Raw genomic sequence first — 23,275 nt, 5'->3', positions numbered from 1 at the left:
GCCAGAACACAACCATCACTATTGTTTCACTTGGGTTAATGTTGGTCAAAATCCTGCATCAGGGTTGCATGGTTTGGAACGACTGATGGTGGAGTTCCACATTAGTTGCATTAAAAGGCCTTTAAGTTGAGTAGCAACATTGTAATTGAACCAAGACATCAAATGTGGACTCAGATGCAAAACCAAAGGCACATCATTGCACAGTAGCACAACATGTACAACTTTGCTTCTGAATGCAGCCACTCTTCATTGAACAGAAACATACAATTGCTTCCATGGGGGAACTTGTACATACAAAAGACCCCAAATAGGGTTCTGTACTTTGTGGTGGATTGAGGTTGAGGCAATAAGGGAGCTGCTTGGGAGATAGGAGTTGGGGCTTTGTTAAGGCTGAGGTCTGGTGGTTGGCTTGGGAAATTAGCTAATTTATTTTTGTTATGATGAAATAGAGAATGCACCAAATTGTGTCTGATATTGGAATCTAAGCCTGGTCAGCCCTGGTTAGTACTTGGGTGAAAGACCACCAATGACTACCAGGTGCTGTAGGAACTGAGAAAAATCACCTCTGAGGATTCCTTGTTTTAGGAAACCCTATGACATTTGTGGGGTCAACATAAGTCGACAGGTGACTTGAAGGCAAATACACACATTTCCCCCTCACTTCTGGGCAAAAAATGATATGAGCTGTACTAAGTGTAAACACAAAGCCATTCAGCTCTTCGTGGCAGACAGGGCTCAAATCTTCTGTCAGTTTATGCTTATGATGAATAACTAAGAGGAGGGAGAACCACCTGTCAACAGCTTGTGGATGTTATTAAACTTGAGAAAGAATTAAGCCTTATCTCCTTTGGAGATTAAAAAAGTTTGCTAGCCAGTAGAAATAAATCCTGTAAATATTTCAGACCATAGTGAGGGATTTAAATTTTGCCGAGGGTCTTTTGTAACAACAGCTAACTGTGTTTAAGAATGAAGCTGTTGAAAAGAGGTTGAGGCCAGTCACTCTACATATATTTGATATATGAAGTTGTGCAATCCCCATAACGCCTATTGCATGTATTCACCCAGCTAGAAGAAGACTTCCTATTCCTCAAGAACAGGAGAACTGAAACATGGTTTCCTGGTATTCATTAGTTTTCCTGTTTCTCCTGCATCTTATTCCGCAACTTTTAATGTGACTTTCCTCTCCATATCATAAATCTGAATGGTCAACATCTTATGACACACAGTCTAGGGTGAAGGTGTCATGTATGAAATCTATGTCAAACACGGCCAAATCGTAAAGGACTATAAAAGAGCAAGGATAAATCCTCTTGGGCATAAAATTATTTTAGGCATAAAATATTCTCATGAAATACTCTGAGCATGTTGGTCAATTATCATAGAGTGACAAAAATGTTATAGTATATCCTTTCCGTTGCATGCAGATGAATTCAGATACATGCAGACTGCTGTCAAATGCTGAAATAAAATTGACCATTGAATCCTCTATCTTTCTAGGGCTGTAAGATAATGCCACACATATCCTTTCAGCTCTTCTTTTGAATTCAGTCTATTTTGATAGATGTAAAGTACTTTATTAGGCAGGAAACATCAGGCACATGAATACATGATGAGTAACACTGGCTTGATAGCAGTACATGTGAAAAGGAACTAGGAGTTTCAGCGCACTACAAGCTAAGCGTGAGTCAACAATGTTATACAGTGGCAAAAAATGCCAATGCATTCTAGGCTGCATCAGCAGAATGATAGTGTCCAGATTAAGAGAAACTACTGCACTGATCTATCCTCTGTTGGCCAAAGTACTGTGTCCAGTTCTGACAGATTTGCCAAAACTGACACATTTGTCCATCCTTATCTAGATTCATATGGCACTTAGGCCCAGTACAGACTGGTGCTATGTGCCGGTCTGGGGCCAAAATTAGGGCTCGGGAGAGTGGAGCATCCCCATGCTCCTGAGCCCTACTGCGCTGTTCAGGTGCCATCTTGGCATGTGCATGTCCAAATGGCGCAGCTCATGAGGGGTGTCATCATGGCACACTAGCAAGCCAATGGTGCCCGTTCTGCAGCCCAAAAAGAAGCCCCTTTTTGAGGCTTCTTTTTCTGCCATGTGCAGGCCACACCATGTGGTTGCCGTTGCCTGCTTCCATGTCTCACTGCCCCTTTCTGTCTGTCTGTCGAGCCCCTTAAAACAACGTTGTTAGAATAGTCAGAACACTTACCCAAGGGCAAACCCACTGAATACAATATCCATTTTACAGCCCTACAAAGCACACACACACACACATATGCATGCACAAACACAAACACACACTCTCAAACATATTACTTTTAAAAGGGTTGTAGAGCTTTCCTTTAACTTATACTCAAGAATATTACATGAACATAGGAATAAAGGACAGCAGCCTGAGAATGTTGAATTGTGTTGTGATATGCTGCACAATATAATGTGTGTCCTACATATCTAATTCTGGTTCAGCCTTTTTCTGCCCCATAACTCCTTTCCGATCACAACCAACCTCCAGCGCAGCAGGTAGCAAATGGCCTCATGGTGATCCAATTTTCACGTTTCGGATTTCATCCAGTTAAGCTGGGAATATTTCAATGGATTTATCAAATGGTTAGCTGGAAGTAGAGGCATTTGAAATGTATTACTTTTTAAAAAGCCCCCCCCCCCCCGAAGATCTCCCTCCAGTGCATCATTTAGGACAGTGCATAGCCTCCATCCATTACCATCTCCTGTGATAAACAAGCATTTCTGGTTCCCAGTTTACACCTCTGCCCTCCTCATCTCATCATCTTCTGAGTCTTATTTATTTTTTGAATGCAAGTTCCTTCTTGCCACAGGAGTTGTGTGTGTGTCAAACAAGCCTCCCATGAAATCATTAGTCTGAAAATGAAATAAATACATTTTTGTGCCGGAACAAAGATTTGGGAACCAGCAAAAGGCTGCAGGAGTTAAAAAATAAAATAATACCCCAGAACACTCCTGAACAAGGAGAAGAAGAAACAACTGTTAAAATACTACATTACTTTAATGTTGGTCTTATTCCATTTTAGAAGAGGAGACTTGGCAATACAGCAGACTGAATCTCCTAAGAGTTCAAAAGCATATATGTTCTGTGGACAAATAACCCAGGAGCACTAACTCCTATACAGTAATAAGTTAATTTTCAGTTCTGTTATGCTGACGGGAAAGAGAGAGAGGAGAAAAGAAAGAGGGAGCAAACAGCTAGGTTTCTGCAGTGATGGACACTTTCCTTTGTCTTTTTAAAAAAGGAATATTGTGAGGGAGATTTCTTTCTTTCTGCCTTCCACTCCAGGATTAGGAAATTATGGTTGCAATAAACATCAAGAAATGCAGACTTGCCCTACTATTAGACAAAACCCAGTGATCATCTCAGGCAATAATTGCTGGGAAGCTCCTTAAGTCTTCCTCTTGAGCCCCTCTTTTGAAGACAGAAGGGATCTGTGATAGCAATGCCTGTTTTGCACCTAAGAGTGTAAGCCTATGCAAATTTCATTTTTGCAAGAACAAATTATGGTAGGTTTACATGTTGATGTGCACCACCTGGCTACACAACCCACAATGATTGGCAGCTGAAGTATAAAGTGACTCCATTTTGAGGGCAGCAAATATCAGCCCAGCTCTTCCATTAGGTAAAGTGTGTTGTGTTTTCATCTGGAGGTATCTCATAAGCCCAAATAAAGAAAACCTCTCTTGCTGTTGCATACTCATCAAGTAATGAGCATCTAAGTATGGATGAATGTGCCAATTGCAAATAATTATAGCCTGGATTTGTGCAACACACATTCTGCATCCGGTAATGTGAACTGAACTAGTCAATCACAAGAGATGTAATGGGTGATTCAGATGACTCAATTATTTCTTTTTAACATGGATAAGCTATTCCAGAGTTGCAAATCAGGATCTATCTTTGTTTTGCTTTCACCTCTCTTTAGGGAAAAGAAGAGGTGTTCAAAATGAGCCCAAATTGAAATGATACTTGAGAGTAAATACCAAACAATTACAGGGTGGATGACTTCCTAGTTAGAAAACCCACCTCAAATATAATCGCTCCCTGAACAGCCATCTGTAAATTAGCAGCTTTGGAACCTTAGCGACTAATACACAAGGGTTGCAATTAACTACAGGGGTTGCTGCCAACATAAGCAAAGCTCAAAGTGCATTAAGATGCCAGAAGAGATAATGGGACATTTTTCCCCACCATACTAAAGTGAATGGGAATTGGTGGACAAATCAGCAGGAACTAGATAGCAGGGATGGCTATCTAGTGGCTTAGAGGCCAGATCAGCTCTTCTTAATTTTATTCTGTCAAACATTAAACATGTGGGAAAATGCTTGCTTGGAACAATTACTACTGAAGGCCAAGGAAGAAAGTGTTGCTGAACATAAAGAAAACAAAAATAATAAGCACAGAGGATCTACATAATTTCAACCCAGACAATGAGGACATCAAAATAGTTAGTTCTCGTACCTTGGGTCAAAGATGGATCAGAATCAAAACTGCAGTCAAGTATCAGAAGAACAGTATGGATGGGAAGGGCAGCAATGAAAGAACTAGACAAGATCCTAAATGTACATGCTGCTATTGCTAAAGAGTAATGATACACAACTCAGCCATTGTATTCCCCATTACCATGTATGGATGTGAAAGCTGAATAATGAAGAAAGCGGATAATAAGAAAATGAACTCTTTTGTGATATGGTGCTGGGGAAGAGTACTGAGGTTATCATGGATGACCAAAAGACAAACAAATTGTCCAAGCAAACCAGTCTTTCCAAAGAAGAGGATGGAAGGAAGACAGAAGACTTGGACACTTTAAGAGCAGCTGAAAAAGTGGGACGAAGAATTAATTGGCGCTGTTAATTCTTGGGATTGTTGAAGGGTATGAAAAAGGCAATTGATGCATGTACACACATACACACACTAGAGCCTCATTCCCATGTACATATAAAGTGGAAATCATGGTCGTTTGAACTGGTTCAAACCCAACTGCGACCCAATTTAAAAGGTAGTGGGAATGAGGCCTAGCACATCCTTCCTTGTAAATCCCCCAGAACTGCATTGCCTGCAAAGGATCTTGAGAGAAATAGAATGATTCTGGACTGCTGAGAAACAGGTTTTGTTCCTGTTTGTGGAAACAAGAGGAGATGGGGTTAAAAACATGTGGAAAGCAAGGAAATAAGGAGCCGCTGTTGCTTTTGACGAGTCCCAGCCTTCTAGATTATTATTTTTTCTGTTGCCTCATCAGAATCCGTAAATGAATTATGTGTCGTGTGAATCTGTTTTTCTGTTTTTTCTTCTCTGTTCATGGATCTTCTATCAAGGGCAGCCAAATGAAAGTGAAAGTACTTTACACGGCACATAATTAACTTATGGACTTCGAGGGCACAAGAGGAGAAAGTCATCCGATCAGTTTCCTTTTACACATATAATATCATCTGGTGCGTCCAAAATGAGATTTAGAAGAGATGTATGGTCCAATTTTGACTCAGAACGATCCAGCAGATGACTGATGTCATTCAGCTTGTTGGTCCTGAGTAATAGTGCCAGCTGGCAATAAGTAGGAAGGAGGGAAAAATCTCTTGCTTTCCTAAAGTTGTGAGACTTGAGCCTCTCGTCCCAATCCCACCACTTCATCCTCAAATTCAAATTCATCCATGAATAATTGCCTAATGGAACTAAAGTTTCCATTAAGGACTACTTTCATGCCATCTTTCCATTGGCAGCCTAGTGCACTCTGTAAAATGGCAGCCATTGCCATCTCAGTGATGAATGCTTTCCTCCATTGAATTGCAATTACAGGATTTAATCAGTTCATTATTCCACCTAGTATTTGAGTCCTGACAGTTATGCTGTACAAACTAATTGAATTGGCTTCCCCTCAAGGCATTCCTACCTTTTTTTATTTGGTTTTTAAAAAAGGAACTGATACAGCTATTGGGAATTTGAGTGAGTTGGGGTAATTGGCCAAAATCTGGTTTCCTCTTGCACACCCATCTCCTCTTTCCATCACCACAAAAGTGTGTTCCAAGCCTCACAACCAAATGAGGTGTTTTGGACAGGTAACAGCACAGCTGGGATCCGAAGTGAGGTAGGGCACTTGGAACATGCGGACACACATTGTGTCCAGAGGATGGGATCTTGTGTTTCAAATGTAATCCATTGTCCACAATTGGTAACAGTGTAATACATTGCTAACAATTAGATTTTTAAAAAGACAGTTTTCTAAATTGGCTTATTTGTTTTTTATATATTACTTAAAGAGTGACACATTGGCATCACAGAAGTAACATGCTTCTTAAAAGCTGTTGTTCTTATGTACCTTCAGATCAACTCTGACTTATAGTGACTCAACCCTAGGGTTTTTTATTTGCTGGTTTGTTTGGTTTTGTTTTTGGCAATTAGACTTATTTATCCAGAGGAGGTTTCCCATCACTTTCTCCTTTACGGCTGTCCAAGCTCACCCAGTGGCTTTCCATGGCTGAATGGGGATTTGAACCCTGGTCTCCTGGAGTCTTAGTCCAACACTACACCACAATAGCAACTTTAAAAGTATTGCCCAGTATTCTATAGCAGCCACTTAATAAATTATACTTAACTAAGCAACGTCTCCTGACCCAACCCCATAAAACCTGATGAATACATCATTCACCTGTGCTCCAGTAGCTGACAGAATGAATGTCCTTCCCTCCTCACATGCAACTCATGCCCAGTAAACCAGGTTGAGGAGAACATTATGATCATGGCAATAGAGTCACAATAATGATTGAAGTCTAATCTATACTGTAGAAATATTGCAGTTTCGCACTGCATTAACTACCATGCTTCAATGCTATGGAATTCAGGAATCTATAGTTCAGTGAGGCATTTAGCCTTCTCTGTCAGTAACCTCCTGGACCACAACAAACTATAAATCCCATGGTGCCATAGGATGGAGCCATAACAGTTAAAGCAATGTCAACCTGCGCTATTTCTGCAGTGCAGATTAGACCGAAGTAGCATTCGCAAATATGGAACAGTTACAAGCTGAGTGAGCTGTACAGCTCTTCTCTTTAACTCGTCCTCCAATTTCTTCCAAATGTGTTCTGATTCCCAATACATGGATTTCCTGTTTAGACGTCATTCTCAGAGCATTTTAACATTTCTTCAGTATTTACCCCATCATGTCATTTCCTGACCCTGAGCATGGCAGGACAGATGTTGGATATTTTCAGAAAGGGGTTGGATGGCCACCTCTTATGAATACTTTAGCTATGGATTCCTGTATTGGTGGAGAAATGGCCCTGCATGGCTCTTGAGGTCCTTTCCAATGCAATCTGCATCAGCCAGCAAAGATCATCCCAGCTGATTTACCTAGAAATAAGTGCCATTGCATCAGTGACAACTACTCTTTTCAGCTACCTGTTCTACTGGGCTGTGAATAATGGATATATTTGTTGAGATCGTTGACTTGTAACAGTCAAAGCACAGAAGCAGGAAAATGGCCTGTCTTTCCTTCTTTCTCTGCGAAAAGCTCTACTTTATTCCCAATTCTATTTTACCCCTTTGCTTGAATATAGATTTCATCAGCGGTATAAATGAGAGAATGGCAGTTGACATTTCTGTCCTTCTCTGAATGGAGAAGAAAAAAGCTGAAATCTTTAACCAGAATTCAGTGGTCCCTGGTTTGTTTAGATGAAACAGAAGCAAGCTTTGGGAAAAGGAAAAAGAGGGAGTGAACTTTAGCATTCACTGGAATGTGTCTCGGTCTTTGGAAGCACGGATCCAGAGTTCATCCAGGGATCTTGACAGGGAGAAAGACAGGGTCAGATGGCGAACATTCAGTCTTGGTATGTATGGGTCCTTTAGGAGTAGGAACAGAGATGATGGAGATACTTACTTTAAAGAACCAAATGTAAGGGGTTTTCTGATGGGTCCCTCTCCTGTTATTTCAACCCTTGAAATGCATCAAAGCATTCCTAAGTTTGGCTTTTGGTCTCCGTGGGAAATTCTCCTTGGCCAAGGAAACTGACAGAGGAGCAGTTGAGGACTGTATTCCATTTGGGCTGTATAATTAGAAGCCTTTTATTTCCTCGATGAGGGTGATATATATATATATATATATATATATATATATATAGTCATGTGGACAGCCAAGAAATGGGCCATCGCTGAGCTCTACCACTCCAGGGTCAGATTTCTATTAAAGGAAGAAGAAAGCACAAAGATTCTATTAAAGGACATGTATTTAAGGAGCCATTGGGGAGAAGAAAGAAGGTGTGACACGCTGGCAAAATTGATTAAAAATACATGCAGCCGCTAACAGAGCATAATCGGAACAGTTTCCTCTCTTAATTCTTTCAGATATTAAGATGTAGGAAATGTCAGGTGGATTGTCTCTTTGAAAAGTAACTGTAGTTCACCTCCATTTAGTCACGGTGGTAGTTGGATAGGGTTTTTTCCCCCCTCCTCCCTCCTCCTTTTCTATTTTAATCCTCGTCCATTTCTTTTCATCACTAATGATGAGAATGTTCTCATAATAACTTGCTCCAGTTTAGGCCTTCCCTATCCATGTCCGACTTTGATTTTTGTTCTGATTTTGTTCTCCTAGTGTCTTGAAAGGGCATTGCTCTTTTTAAATAGTATTCTATGAGTCCTTCAATTAAATGTGAGCTGAGGATGCCTGTATAAATAACAAAGGTGCTTTCATCCCATTACACTTTAGAAAGATACCATTGTGAACTGGGCCCTTATTAGTACCCAACAAGAATTAAAAGAAGAATCCATCTTAGGTTTTTTTCCCCACCCTAACAAATTACATTTATATAAGCTTCCAATTTTAAAAAATAGCGATGGGGCCTGAATTCAACACTGGAGGCAATGGGAAGCTGTCCATGTGATAATATCAGCCTAATTTCCAAATTTGGCCCAAATTCAGAAGAGGTAAGTTAGGCACTGGAGGCAGTGCAATAAAAAATCTCACTGTAAAACACTGGAAGGACACAAATGTATTAGTCTTGCACCAAAAACTAACAGGATTCTCTTGGGTGTGTGTCCCATATGAAGAGCCATTATCTCTGGTTGCCACCAGGCTCATCTGCAGTTGTGGGGACATCTGGAGAATAACCTGCAATGATGTCCTTATTGTATAGGCTGGTTGATATGGGAGCAATGGTTCTTTCAGGGACCTGTGTCTCTAACATGTCACCTATCAGATGTTCTGAACTATATCTCCTATCACCCCTAGATGGATAATGGAAGTAGTCATCCAAAACATCTGTAGTGTGTCACACTGGGGACCCAGACTGTAATGTATAGCTGGACAGAGTATCTCCTCCCTACTTTAATAGGACCATTAATGCCACCACCATAGAGAATGGTATTTGATAACTATCAAGAGAAAGAGAGGGGGTAAGACTTTTCAGGGCGCCAGTGCCCTTACCTTTATGTATGATGCTGTATTTTTAAAGTCTGCTGGCACTGGAGTTGTGAAAATATATAAAACTTGAGCTGAATAAAGTCATCCTAATTTGAGCCGTTTACTTAAAGCACAGAATTTTTCTCCGAGACATGGGCTTCCATATCTTTTGTCAGTTATGTGCATTCAAAAATAGATGCACTGTTTTGTGTGTACTTTACTTCTTGGCAAATGTGTAAATGCTTGTGGTGATGTGTGCATTTTCTTCTAACAAGTCTTTGGGGGTATGGAAATGCGACTTCCATTCAGACAGTCAAATTCAGCACAAATGTTCTCTATCCCTATCCTGCTGCACATCTTTGTATTGGGGATAAGGACAGCAGGCAAGCAGAGCAGGGGAACTGATGTCATCTGCCAGAATAACTGATGCCTTTTCCCTGCTTTGGCAAGTAAATGGAGTGATAAAAGTTTTATGTTTTACTAAGGTTTGTGACAGATTAGGCTAGAAGAAGTCAGGAAATGAGAAAAAACAATCAAGCAGAGGCTGGATACTTCTTTCCGTTTCATGGATGGGGCTCTTAACACCATGCAGCATGTTAGCACCACTTTGCCAGCTTGTTTGCTTTTGTAATTGAAATCTAACAGTTGCGTTTCATCAACCTGAAGGTCTTTTGTCAATGCTCAGTGTGTTTTACAAGTGGAGCCCATGCAGCCCAAAGGACGCTCCACGGGATTCAATGGGGCTTGCTCCCAGGTGACTATATTGTACATATGCTCCATAAACTTAATTGTGAGACTTTGTTTTGTTTGTTTGTTTTAGACATCTGTGCATCACAAAGGATCAGAGTATTATGACTAGAATGCTGGCTCCTTCAGAATAGAAATAAGGGGAAAGGAGAATGGGTGCTATTCAGTATTAGAGTTATGCATTTGTAACCTAGAGTTGTTGTCATTGTTGTGTGTCCTCAGGTCATTTCCAGTTTATGGCCACCCTAAAGCAAGCCTATCACAGGGTTTTCTTGGCAACATTTGTTCAGAGGGTTTTTTATTAGTGCCTCCGTTTGAGGTTGAGAGAGTGTGATTAGCCTAAGGTCACCTAGTGGGTTTCCATGGCCAAGTGGAGATTCAGACCCTGGATTCCAGAATCATAGTCCAAGACTCAAACCACTACACCACATGGATTTGTACATCACATTTGTATTCAGGAAGATGACCACAATCACAACAGTCCCCCAATTCTACTCTAATGGCCAGCAGTTGCTGTGAGCAATGGAGGTCTACTCTCTGGTCAATCAGGGCACACCAGACTTATTCTTGACATGACAATCAGAAGTAGGATCTCTGACACACTTCTTCTTTGCACCAGAGATCACTAGTGGGAGATGGGTGGAAATGTCCACCTTTTTGCACCCTGTTCTATGGAAGAACAGAGTTCCAACACTCACAGTAGCTGGTGGTCCTTAAGATAAGACTGGGAGTAGGGAACAGGACAGGAGATGCTACATAATTAAGAACACATAACTAAGAATATTTAACGCTGTAAAAATAGTCCATTTGATACCACTTTAACTGCCATGGCTCAATGCTATGGAATTCTAGGAATTATCATTTTGTGAAACATTTAGCCTTCTCTGTCAGAGAGCGCTGATGCCACCACAAACTACAATCCCCAGAATTCCTTAGCATTAAGCCATGGCAGATAAAGTGGTATCCAACTGGATTATGCCTGCAGTGCAGATACAGCCCTAAGTAGGCAATGTGGGACATTGGCTAATATCGCTAACTCTGTTATTATTTCTAAACAGATATCTACCAGCTAGGTAGGTAAGTAGACAGACAGAGAGGTAGGCAGTGTCTTAGGAGATGTCTACAAATTTTCAAAATGCAGAATTTTTACATTGCACTATTTTTACTTATGCACTATTGGTGATTCACTTCAAAACAATGTACTTTCACAAAAGCCAAACAGCAGGTTGGAGGGTTTGGTGCACTTTGTCAGATATCAGAGGGCACTTCATCACTTGGAAGTGCTTTTATCCCCATTCCTCCCGGTCCTCTTTTCCCGCCTTCCCCCATTCAAAGAGATGGCCTTCCATCTGACCTCTCCATGCTTGCAAATCATCTTAAAGAGGGGAGTGCTGAGCTTTTGGCAGGTGCATTTGATGCATTTTTGTTTAGGTTGCTCACGCTGTTCCAGCATCTGTCATCCCCTCTCCAGCCGTGCAATCAAACTGTCAAGGCTGAGTGAAGTTTTGCTGATCCAATCTGCTCTTTCTGCAATTCCTTGTCAAAAACATCAGGATGTTGTGGATACAGTCGCATGCTCTTTAAACAAACCAGCTTCGGCCCCCTTCCCATCCCTCCAGGAAGCTGTAATTGTTTGGTTGCTGTTTTTTCAAAACTGGCTGGGAGCTGACGCTCATTTGCAAAACACAAGCAATTGTGATCTTCATCTCAGGACAGACCGACATAACCATGGTCCCTTTCATGCTCCAGAATTACAGTGTGATGATTCCACATTAACTGCCACAGTTGCACCCTATGGAATGCTGGGATTTATAGTTTAGAGGGGGATTTAGCTGTTGACATTTGGAATTATCAGTCTAAGAGCTCTAGTACCTCTCCAAATTACAACTCCCAGGATGAAGCAGCGTCAGTTAAAGTGCAATAATAGTGCTATAATTTATTAGTGTGAAACAGATAGTCTAATTTACAATCAAAGTACTAACTAAATTTTTAAAAGTGAAACTTATTAGCTTTTGTGGCACAACAAAGACCAGGGTAGTTACTGTCACTAAGCAGCTTCCTTGGGATATCTAGACTCGTATTTGTGAAGTGGTGTTGGCTTAGCAGAACGCAACCACAATGTGCATGATTCCCCAGTTGCCACCATGGACAGTCTTTCCACAGAGGCCGGTTGCTGCACATGTTGCATTTACACTGATGGCAACAGAATGCAGAATTGTATGGCCTGATCCTGTGGGCTGTTCCTTCCCCCCCTTAAAAGTAAGTTAAATAGAATTAATAGGATGCAAACAATTGCAAATGGAGTAAACAGGCCTGACTGCTGGTTCATTGCACTGAAAATAGATCGCACAAGAGACAAAACTTGTATTGAGAACTTGTCAGATGGACAATTGTTCTACATGGTTATATGCAAGAACACCTGTTGGAAATGGAACAAATCAATAATCAGTCTGTACATGGAGTTACAAATATGATCTTGCAAACATTGAGACGTGCATGGACTTATGAAGAACAGATTATAAATCAGTACTATGTTGGAACAAGTGTTATGTCAGAAATGCATAGTGACAATAAGAAACCGAGGGAAAATATTGTGAGAAAAGAAATTTTCTATGTTTGTTGATAGCACATTTTTTATCATTAGAAATAATGTCCAGATTGAGCAGTTCCTTTACATAGAATCATAGAATCCTAGAGTTGGAAGAGACCGCAAGGGCCCTCATCCAGTCCAACCCCATTCTGCCATGCAGGAACTCTCAATCAAAGCATCCCTGACAGATGACAATCCTGCCTCTGTTTGAAGACCTCTAAGGAAGGAGACTCCACTACACTCTGAGGGAGTCTGTTCCACTGTCGAATATCCTTTACTCTCAGAAAGTTCTTCCTAATGTTGAAGTGGAATCTCTTTTCCTGTAGCTTGCATCCATTGTTCCTGGTCCTGTTCTCTGGAGCAGCAGAAAACAAGTCAGCTCCCTCCTCAATATGACATCCCTTCAGGTATTTAAACAGGGCTATCACATCATCTCTTAACCTTCTCTTCTCTAGGCTAAACAGAGAAGAGAAGGTTAAGAGATGATATGATAGCCATGATTAAGTACTTGAAGGGATGTCATATTGAGGAGGGAGCTGACGTTCGTAGTATAGTCTATATCTGCATTTATAATGAAGATGACTTCAATGAAATCTAACAGCACCAAACTCAAATGACGTAGACTAACATAGGACTAGGGATGGAAAGTATATTCAAAAATATTTGTAGAATATATAGGGGGAAAATATTACTCAAGTCATGAAAATCCCTGCTGAGAAGAAATCTAGACTGTCTAGTACTTTATTGTACGCAATTTTTGCACATGGTTGTTTTGCACAGAAGACATTTTCTGCACAGGAAACAACTTTTTTATTGCACAGAAAAATTAAGATTATTAGTATCTGAACAGATAATAATATTATTCAGAAGCTTTTTCCTATGCGGTTTTCTGCACAAAGCGACCATGTGTGAATTGTGCACAGAACAGGTGTACAAAATTCAAATTGAGATTGATGTTGTTGTTGATGTTGTCGTTGTTTGTGCCTTGAAGTGATTTCTGACATATGGTGACCCTAAGGCGAACCTATCATGTGGTTTTATTGGAAAAATCATTTTTTGGGGGGGGGGTGCCTTTGTCTGAGACTAAAAGAGTCAAACCAATGACCAAACCATTCTGGCTCTCCTAAAAAAAATCCAGTTAATAGGTTTACTTTAGGGCTGCTACAAATTGGAAATGACTTGAAGGCACACAACAACAACAACAAATTGGGATTAGACTTTCCAAAATAATGCATGGTTTTCAAGTATTGTCTTTCAGTTGGAAGAATATTGCTAAAAATTACTAGTTGCTTCCTTTGAGAAAAAACATCAGTGAAGAATTACAATCTGATAAGGTTTAGGATAACTTGCATAATATGCATTTACTTCCTAGTCACCGTTATATAATCTACTTTGCAGATATAATCTATTTTGTAGGTGGAAAATACTGAATTTTAAGACCTCTTTTATCATGACTGTTACATTTTATCATGGCTATTATTAACAGTGCATTCACCTGATCAAGTGCGTTTTAAACATAAGGAAGCCTGAACATGGTGATCCAAGATAAATGAGACCAAAGTAGATAATCCACTGAAATTAATATTCAGAGGACTTGACAGCAAAAGCAAGGGTTAAAATAGAGAAGTGAACAGAAATAGTCAGGTTTTGCATTTGAATTCAGATGATGATGAATTTGGTTTTCCCTCTGCATCAACTACTATACATGTATCTTTTTGTTTCCTAGCAAAGCTCTGATTAAGGCATTAGAGGAATACCAGAATCCTCCTTCTCTGTTTTTACTCAGCTGCAGAGAGAATGCCATGCATCTCTCTGACAGCAAGTCATTATAAGCAAATATAAGCAGTGCACATTTCACTACAGGCATTGAGCTCTTTGTTGAAAAGAAAACTTGGATGTTCTAATTATCTCTGTTTACCAAACTATATTTCTAGCAAAACCATGCCTCCATTGTGTCCATACTTTGTAGGTGGGAATGTGTAAGGGATGTGGTTTCATGTGGTTCAGGTGCATCACATGGTCTCTTCAACTGAGCTTGTTTTGGACAATTCTGCTGAGTTGCATATCTAAAGGCGGGGAAGATACATTTTGGTTCTGGTGCAAATGACTTTTATGCATTCACATGGATACAAAATGCCAGTGCTTTCAAGGACAGAAGGAGAAGTTTGTTTTAAATCTATTGTTGTGTGTGGCAGTTGTCACATCTCTCAACTGTCTGGTACATTCAAAGTCCCAGAGTGCTGGAAAGTATAGCCTCCCACATCCTTTGGCAAGAGTGCAAACATGGCACAAATGTTACAGGTCACTGTAACAGGTCCTTCACTATCCATGCTCAGTGGTTGCATGTTTTACCTCCAAATTTCACTTATACAAAGGCCAGAGACTTGTTTTTGGTTTAAACTGAAGCTCTAGATCCAGGCCAGATGATGATCCAAATTGGCCCTTGGCTTAAAACTTGAGGAAATCCAAGAATACTGTATAGTATCCTTTCCCAAAATTCATTTTGGCTAAAGTCAAGATGCAGAAATCTTGTTGTCTAACAAGAGAAGCGTGATAAAAAATCTCCCATTGGGTTACTGAAAAATAAGAGAGCCAAGAGTGGCTTCTTGAGTGGATGAGTGTAGCTCTTTTACCGGTCATCAATTTGTAGAGGCATCCGGATCCTTAATTCTCATGTTTGCCTGTCATGAGCTTCTGCTTTTGTACCTGCCTCTGCTTGGCCAAAAGCAAAGTAGATTCTGTGCACTGTCTTCCCATCTCTATCTTAGTATCCATTCTCTCCAAAGAATGCAAAATGGCCCTTGATTTTCTCACTCTGCACGTACCTTTTCAATTTTGTTTTTGCAAGGAGCTTGCCTCCGTCTGGACTCCCAGGTATTAGCACAAGATAACAAAGTCAGCCCATTAATCTCATCCTTGGGATATGATAGCCATCAACCTGATTTTGCGTGATCAATCTTGTCAGCGAATATAGATCTACAGCCTGGGGCTCTCAATTCTTTCCTTTCTCCAACTTGCAAATGTTGTGTTCTGTATCTAGAAAGAAGAAAAGTTGACACACTAACATCTTTTAGGAGGCCTTTATTAAGGATAGATTTCTTTTCTTTTTTTACTCTTCCTTTCCCCACAGACTTGGAGAATTACTTTTTAAAAATGGTTGTGTATCATGTTAAGAACCTTCCTCCAAATTTTAAAAAATCCACATTTTAATTTCTGGTTATTCAAAAGCGGTTAGAATAAGTACTTCAGTTACTTTAAATAACAGCAACATTGAATTGTGGTATAAAATGCACCCTCTGACTGCAAATGTTCCCAAATAGTTACACAGTTACACAGAGAAAGGATTGAAGTTATCCGTTGTCATGTTAGGCTCATAATGTAACTTAGTATTTCCTAGTTATTGCCAAAAAGAGCACATTTTGAATGATTCATTATTTGTATTGCTTTGCAATGAGTTCCTTTCATGGTTTGTCTGCTGAGGTCCAAAACAGACAAATCCTCACTTTAGTGTTCAGTTATATATCTTTGCACTTTAAGATCTTGCTTAGCTTTTTCATAGCTGCCCTTCCTAATCTTATTCTGATTTCTTGACTGCAATCCATGTTCTGACTGATGATTGATCCAAGGTGTGGGAAATCCTTGAGTATTTCAATTCTTCATCATCTAGATTGAATTTCTCAACTCCTCTGTGGTCATTACTTTTTGTAACAAAAAAAGTTCAACAGTCAGGCCTTGCTTGCACTTCCATCTCTGATTTCTTTAGTAATTCTTTCACGCCTGCCTTTACCACTTACGCCTATGCTTATGGTCTGGAGGGTTGCCAGTTCTTATCAGTTGTTACAATACTTGGTCCATGGTCATTTGGGCCTTATGGCGGCAGCTTTCTTTCCACACATCTCCTTCCCATTCCAAGTCACAGCAACACTATGCACAATGCTAGACACAAGTGGGGACAAGATTACACCAGTGCACAGAGTGCCAAAGCTGCAGGAAACAGCTTAACATAATGGAAAGTGACACATGCAAAGTTCTTCTGGTCATTTCTACTAAAGGAGAAGGGTTGCCAGAGTGGAAACTGGAGGAGTTCCTAACCTTTAATGACTGTGTGGAAGAGGATTCGCAGGTTTTGCTTGTTACCTGTTGGCGTGACAAGCATACCTGCTGAAATTCTCTGTTCTTGTTCTAACCTCTGTCAAGTTGACATTGATTTATGGCAAGCAAACCTATGAATGGGAGACCTCCAAGTCACCGATCAAGTGGAAATGCTGCAGTCCACCAATGGTTTTGTAAAACCACTGTACATTTTTAAAAGGTGCGGCTGGAATAAATGCAGGAGGGATTTACCTTGCTTCAGGAGAACTGCCACTCCTGGAGGGTTGCAAGATTTCTTTCCCTGGGGCTGCCTGCGGTATTTCTGCATGTCAGTTTGGGTTTCTAAAAGCTGCAACGCATTTACTGTCCCTGGCTATACTATGAAAGAACTACTTTGTTGACCCTGAATAACCCCTAAATAAGAGGGCACATTACTCAAGGCGGGGATGAACCAGAATTTAACAGAGTGACATTTCCTCTTTCCCACCACTTATTCAGTGCCCAGGGGATCCAACGCATGGTACAGCACAGTCAACTGTAGCCCCTGGGCAAGGGCTTCTCACGTGCTCCAGAGGACAGGGCTGTGACAAGGGCACTTTGATGTCTCCTGTCCAGAGAGGTGCAGCCACAAGAAGAGACAAATATTTTGACAGCTCAAACTACAAACTTGCCCTTTGCCCTAATAGATCCACAAAGGCCTTTGGCTGTTGGGATTGTTTTGCCACACAAAACTTTAGTTCACAAGACAGAAGCGTTTTGCTGCAAAGTGGAATACACATTAAACTATGCAAGATTTTAGGACAAGCAGAATCTCCTTTGATCATGAAAGCTAAGAAAAATGTCATGGCAATCCCCAAATGTCTTGCTAAACTAAACCATCAGTGGAGATGATAATGTGGTGATGGTTATTTTGTTTTAAACTTTCATTTTACAATATTCTGGCTAAGATCCCACATGCCGACATGTAGCCATGATGTCATAGCTATGGTCTATCTCCCAATCTGACCCTGGAATCCACTTAAAATCTCAGCCAACTGCACCAATGGACAAAGTTCTGTGGCCTGGTAAGGGAGCACCAAAGCATGATGCATCCAGCCCCTTCCTGCCAACTGTTGGCAGTAAGGTACCATGATCATAGATGTGAAAAGCAAACAGTTGTAAGGTCACACGCCTAGCTTAACAACATTGTTATCAACTAACAGGATGCCCATGTCTGATTATATCATACAGGATCAAGGCAAATCACATGCAAACTTGCTGAGTACTTAGCTAAGGGGATCTTTTTTGTGTCCCATATTCAAAGGACTCACGGTGGAAATCCTAGTTCAGTGTTGGCTCCAGGTCTTAGGAACTCTGTCATCTCTGTGGAGCCTGGTAGGTTCTCCATTCCACAACAGTGAGCCTGCAAGACTGAATCTGTTGTTGTGTCATTGTTATGTTGTTGTCGTCAGATGCCATAAAGTTTTGACCTCAATTTATGGCAACCCCATGAATGAGGGCTCAAAGTCATGCTGTTGTCAACAGTCCTGCTCGGTTCTTGCAGGCTCAGTTGTGGCTTCCTTGATTTGAGTCTGGAATGAAGTCTTCTTTTCTTACTGCCTTCTGCCTTCTGCCTTGCCAAGCATTATTTTCTTTTCTGTGGACATGCCTTCTCCTAATAGTCCAAAGTTCACCATCTCAGTTTAGTCCTCTTGGCTTCAGGAGGTTCAGAATGATTTTTTTCTAGGACTCATTTATTTCTCTTTTTCACAACACACAGCGTTCTGTATAACTCTTTTCCAGACACATTGCACATCACCCATTCTTTCATCCATATTAGCTTAGGCATTAATCAATTTCAAGGCCAGTAGGTAATCCTAACCAATCATTCTCCCTTGCATCTTGTAATATTTTATACTCCTGTTTTGTTTTTTCCCCTTACATACAACTTAGTTATCTTTTTGACATTGTTTGAATGGTACATCATTTGTCAAAACCAGTCTGAAATGAGAGCACTGTTGCTAAAGTGTTTATTATTTTTTTTTTATCAGAGAGTCATAATGCCATTTAACATCTTATCAAAAAGTCATATTTGGTGGAGGGAGACAGAGTTTTCCTCTCTTCTGCTGAGATCCATCCTTGAGCAAACTTCTTTATCATGAAACTGCAAGAGGAATGCATCTCCAAATAGATGTTGCCCATTCAGTCCCACGGGGTTGAAATCAGTAATATATTTTCCTTACCATACACAGCCCAGGGAAGTTCTTCTTTCCATTTAATGTTCTCCCCTGTGCCAGACTAAAGAGCTTTTGGCAGGTAAACAGTAACAACAGGAAGAACTTCCAAGCAGTTACATGGTTGAGGAAACAGAGATATAAATACACGTTTAATTGTAGTTTAATTACAATTACTTACTAGACTAAGTTTATTTAAATGGAGTATAATTAGAATGAGACCTTGATTTAATCACAGCCTTATCAAACATGGCTGCTACTGATTCCTTTGGCTTCCTCTGCCAACTCCCCTTGCATACAAATGGATCCGCTTCTAGGAAAGTTTGAAACAAAACAAAATACGGCAAAAAAGGAAAGCCTAAAAAGTGAATGCATTCTAGAAGATTTAGCACCATGCCACATTACCTGGCTCTTTTCTAAGAAGGAGCAAATCTTTCTCATTTGCCACCTAGTTATTCTCCTTAAGAAACTAAACTTCCTTGCTACTTACTGAAAATATTATTCACATATGATGATATAGCTCATACCCACATCATTTGTGTTAAGTGAGTTATATGTGTTCACATCAAACAATACAGGTTTATCTACCTTTGGAGTTTTTCAACTGGATAGAAATTCAAGCAGCTTCCTTATTCCAAGTCAGAGTATTTGTCCATTTGGCTCAGCTTTTTCTACTCTGACTAGTGGCAACCTTTTAGGGCTCCAGGCAGAAAAATATATCTCATACTCCCTGATCCTTTTAATGTGAGTCAGTGGAAATTGAAGTCTGGACCCCATGAATACAAATGTGCACACGCTTGATCTACAATCCCCCTCTTTAATCTTTAATACTTCCCTATTAAAATTAAAATTGTGGAGAAACTCTGAGTAGGCCTTAGACACATAGCTTTGGCTATTAAACTGTCTTATATGAGAGTCCATGTTACCCCTTTGTTTATGGTACAGAAACAGCCTTGGTTGCATTGATGGATACTTTACACCAGGGAGTGGATTAGCATTGGAGCAGAAAGGGGTGGATTATTCTTTTGGTACTTGAACCTTTCAGTTTCAAATCTGTTAAGTAATTTATCCACTCTGGGTTTTAGTCTAAATTTATTCAAGGAGCTGTACAATTTTAGAAGACAGCATACTTGATAGCTCTTTAATTAAAGTGTTAAAATCTGGAACAGCCCACTGAGATGAAACCAGCCAACTAACAATGTAAATAGATGGCTAAAATGGTGATTTAATGGGTCTTGGAGAAAATCAAATCTGAGTTTAGAGATGAAGATGACTAAACTGAGACTGCTGTATTGTAGACCTATTGGGAGATGAAGCGATTCATTGAAAAAGCCAACAATGGTTGGCAAAGTGGAAAGCAGTAAGGAAAGAGGGAGACTTCATTACAAGTGGATTGAATCAGTCAAGGAAGCTAGAGCCTTGAGTGTCCAAGATGATAACTGGGATCTTGGCATTCAAAGACATAGCTGTGTTAGTCTGGAAAATTAGTATGCAAAGAGATGAGACTTTGAGACTAAGTGAAAGAAAGAAGCTAATAGCTTCTCCTGAGGGTGTCCTTGCCCAGTTCATTACATCTCCTCTCTGATTTGCACACTACATTCCAATACTCATTCATATGGCTATCTACTCTCCTTGGCTTTAGGCAACATCCTTCCCCCTGCCTTTGTCCCAAAATGACCATCATTAAAACAGAACTTGTCACCTCATCTCCATACCTACAAGGTTTTGAATTTCAATTGATTTTCTCACACACAACCAGCTTATATAGGTGATGCTGACTCTGTTGACTGCAAGATTGGCAGGTTGGCAGTTCAAGGCTTGGGTGCTGCATGATGAGGTGAGCTTCCATCCCTAGTCCCAGCTTCTGCCAACCTAGCAGTTCAAAAGCATGCAAATGCAAGTAGATAAATAGGTGCCACTCTGGTAGGAAAGTAAACAGCATTCTGTGCAGTCATGCTGATCTCTGACAATACTGGCTCTTTGGCTTAGTAATGGAGATGAGCACCACCCCCTATGGTTGGACACAACTTCACAACCTTGTCAACGGGGAATACCTTTACTTACCTTTTGTCAAAAGCTCATGCTGCCAGCTTCTTTCTTTCAAATAGTCTCAAAGGTCCTGCAAGATCCCTTTGCATATGGGATCTTGGAGGTCTCTCATTCATAAGGTTACCATAAGTCATAGTTGACTTGACAACAACAAAAAGGGTGACAAGGGTGCATGCTCTGGGTCCATCTCCTCTGCTTCCTTCTTCTCTGCGTTCCTGTAGGTCTGGAGATGCAAATCATGTTTGACTAAATGCAATTACAAATCTCCAAAGGATTGCAAACCCTGCTTTAATCAGGGTTTTCAGTCTTGTGGAGTTATGTAATTGCTGCCTCAATATATTCACAGTTCATTTTCACACTTTCTCTATCAATGCAAAGAGGAAAGTAGTATTGGGGCAGGTCTGGAGTGAATGTCCCTGACTCCTTCTTTCATGTACCCAAAAATTAGCACCTGAATAGCTATTCTGTCGGCTGCAGTTAACTTCCACAAAAGCTAATAGGGCTTCTGAGCCTACATCTCTGTCCTTTGCCCTCTTGTCACCTTTGGGTATCTTTGGTTAGCAGCAATTATTGCATTTGTCCTCACTCTCCTTTCTATTAGCACATCATTTTGTATGCAGAAGGCAGAGGAGACATTCAAGTCTGGGAAACAGGTCTGAACCCCTGCCTTATTTGTGCCCTCTTGGAGTTCCTCTTATGTAACCTTTCCTGCAAAAGTCGATAAATTAATTGGTACTTTATGAGACAGCCATGGCAGCCTGAAGATCAAAAGGGAAGATCTCGGTGTCGCAGAATCCATGGCTGTGCAAGCTGAGATGTGGTTGAAAGATGGTGGGGTGAGATAAAGAGATAGTACTGAGAGATACAGTAAACACTTCTGGATAGATGTACAAGCCAGATAGCATGGATATATGGGCAACATTAAAAAGACGGATATCGTGAGGAAACCTAAAATGATTTGGTCGACAGGCAAATTCTGTGGATAGGTGCTCTGGAGAAAGTGGTGCAGCTAGACAGATAGATGCTATGAGAAAATGGATAAGGCTACAGTTTGTAATACAGCTAGCAATGCAAGGACAGATACCATTGATAGATAAATGCTATAAATCAATATTGAAGGTAGATTCTTAATTCTTTCTTTCATCTATGACTATTTCTCTCTCTCTCTCAGACAGCACAAGGCAATTAATGAATGGCACAGTGTCTCATCCAGAATAAAAAGCAACCAAGCAGCCAATGGGCATGTGTTTAATTGTGCTGTTAAACATTTAAGAGATGTTAGCTGGAGCAGGAAAATAGCCATTTATCAGCTCTTGGGGGCCTGATGGATGCCTTGCTGATGGCACAAGGAGAGATGACATACATTACTTCTCAGGGAAGGAAGTGTTTGTTTGCAAGAAGGCCACTGTGAAGTGTAACTCGATGTTGTGCATATGTGTGTTTGTAGATACCCACAGTTTCCAGCTGGCTAGTGGTACACTGGAATGAAGTCATTTTTTAAAAAAACCTTTTTAAAGGCTGTATCCACAGTGCAGGAATATTCCAGTTTGACACCACTTTAACTGCTGTGGCTCAATGCTATGGAATTCTGGGAAGTGTAGTGTTTTGCAGCATTAGAGTGTGGCGGAGCAAAGCTGATTATCTCCTCATACAACACCAGCCCCAAGAAAGCGCTCACGCCCCAAGGACATTGTCATGGCCATTTGCTGTCCAGGACTGGAAGGATGCAAACCAATAAAATCAGCAGACAAAAACTGAAGATGCATCTCAAAATGCTCATGGATGCTTGAATGACTGATATATATAAAAAAAGTCCAACACATTTTAGCTTGTATAGGCTGTCAGAGGCCAGCACACAGCTTTGGGAGAGGACAGCATCACCCAGTGGTTCTTGCAGAACTGTGCCCAATACACAACTTGCTGGAGGATTGCAGCCACTGTTCTCTGGGGATGGGCCCTTGGTATCCACAGGGATTTGTTTCCAAGACCCATCATGGGTACCAAAATCTCTGGATGCTGAAGTCCCATTCTATATGGTAAAAATGTAATGGTGCATCTTAAACAGGAATACTTTTTATTGCAATGTTTTGTTCCAGGACCCACTTGTAATTCTGTAGTGACATTTTCATACAAATCCAATCTCCATGGAGATGAGACAGAT

The 23,275-nt window shown here is 40.6% G+C and overlaps 1 protein-coding gene across 1 annotated transcript in view; it reads left to right on the top strand.

The window, feature by feature from the left end:
* The window catches only part of AGBL1 (AGBL carboxypeptidase 1), a 308,675-nt gene that overhangs the window by 269,341 nt on the left and 16,059 nt on the right, over positions 1 to 23,275 (top strand). The window lies entirely within an intron of this gene.

This window comes from Sceloporus undulatus, chromosome 6, assembly GCF_019175285.1.
Source record: "Sceloporus undulatus isolate JIND9_A2432 ecotype Alabama chromosome 6, SceUnd_v1.1, whole genome shotgun sequence".
NCBI lineage: Eukaryota > Metazoa > Chordata > Lepidosauria > Squamata > Phrynosomatidae > Sceloporus > Sceloporus undulatus.
Note: the sequence above shows the minus strand (reverse complement) of the source record. Positions and strands in the feature narration are given on the sequence as shown.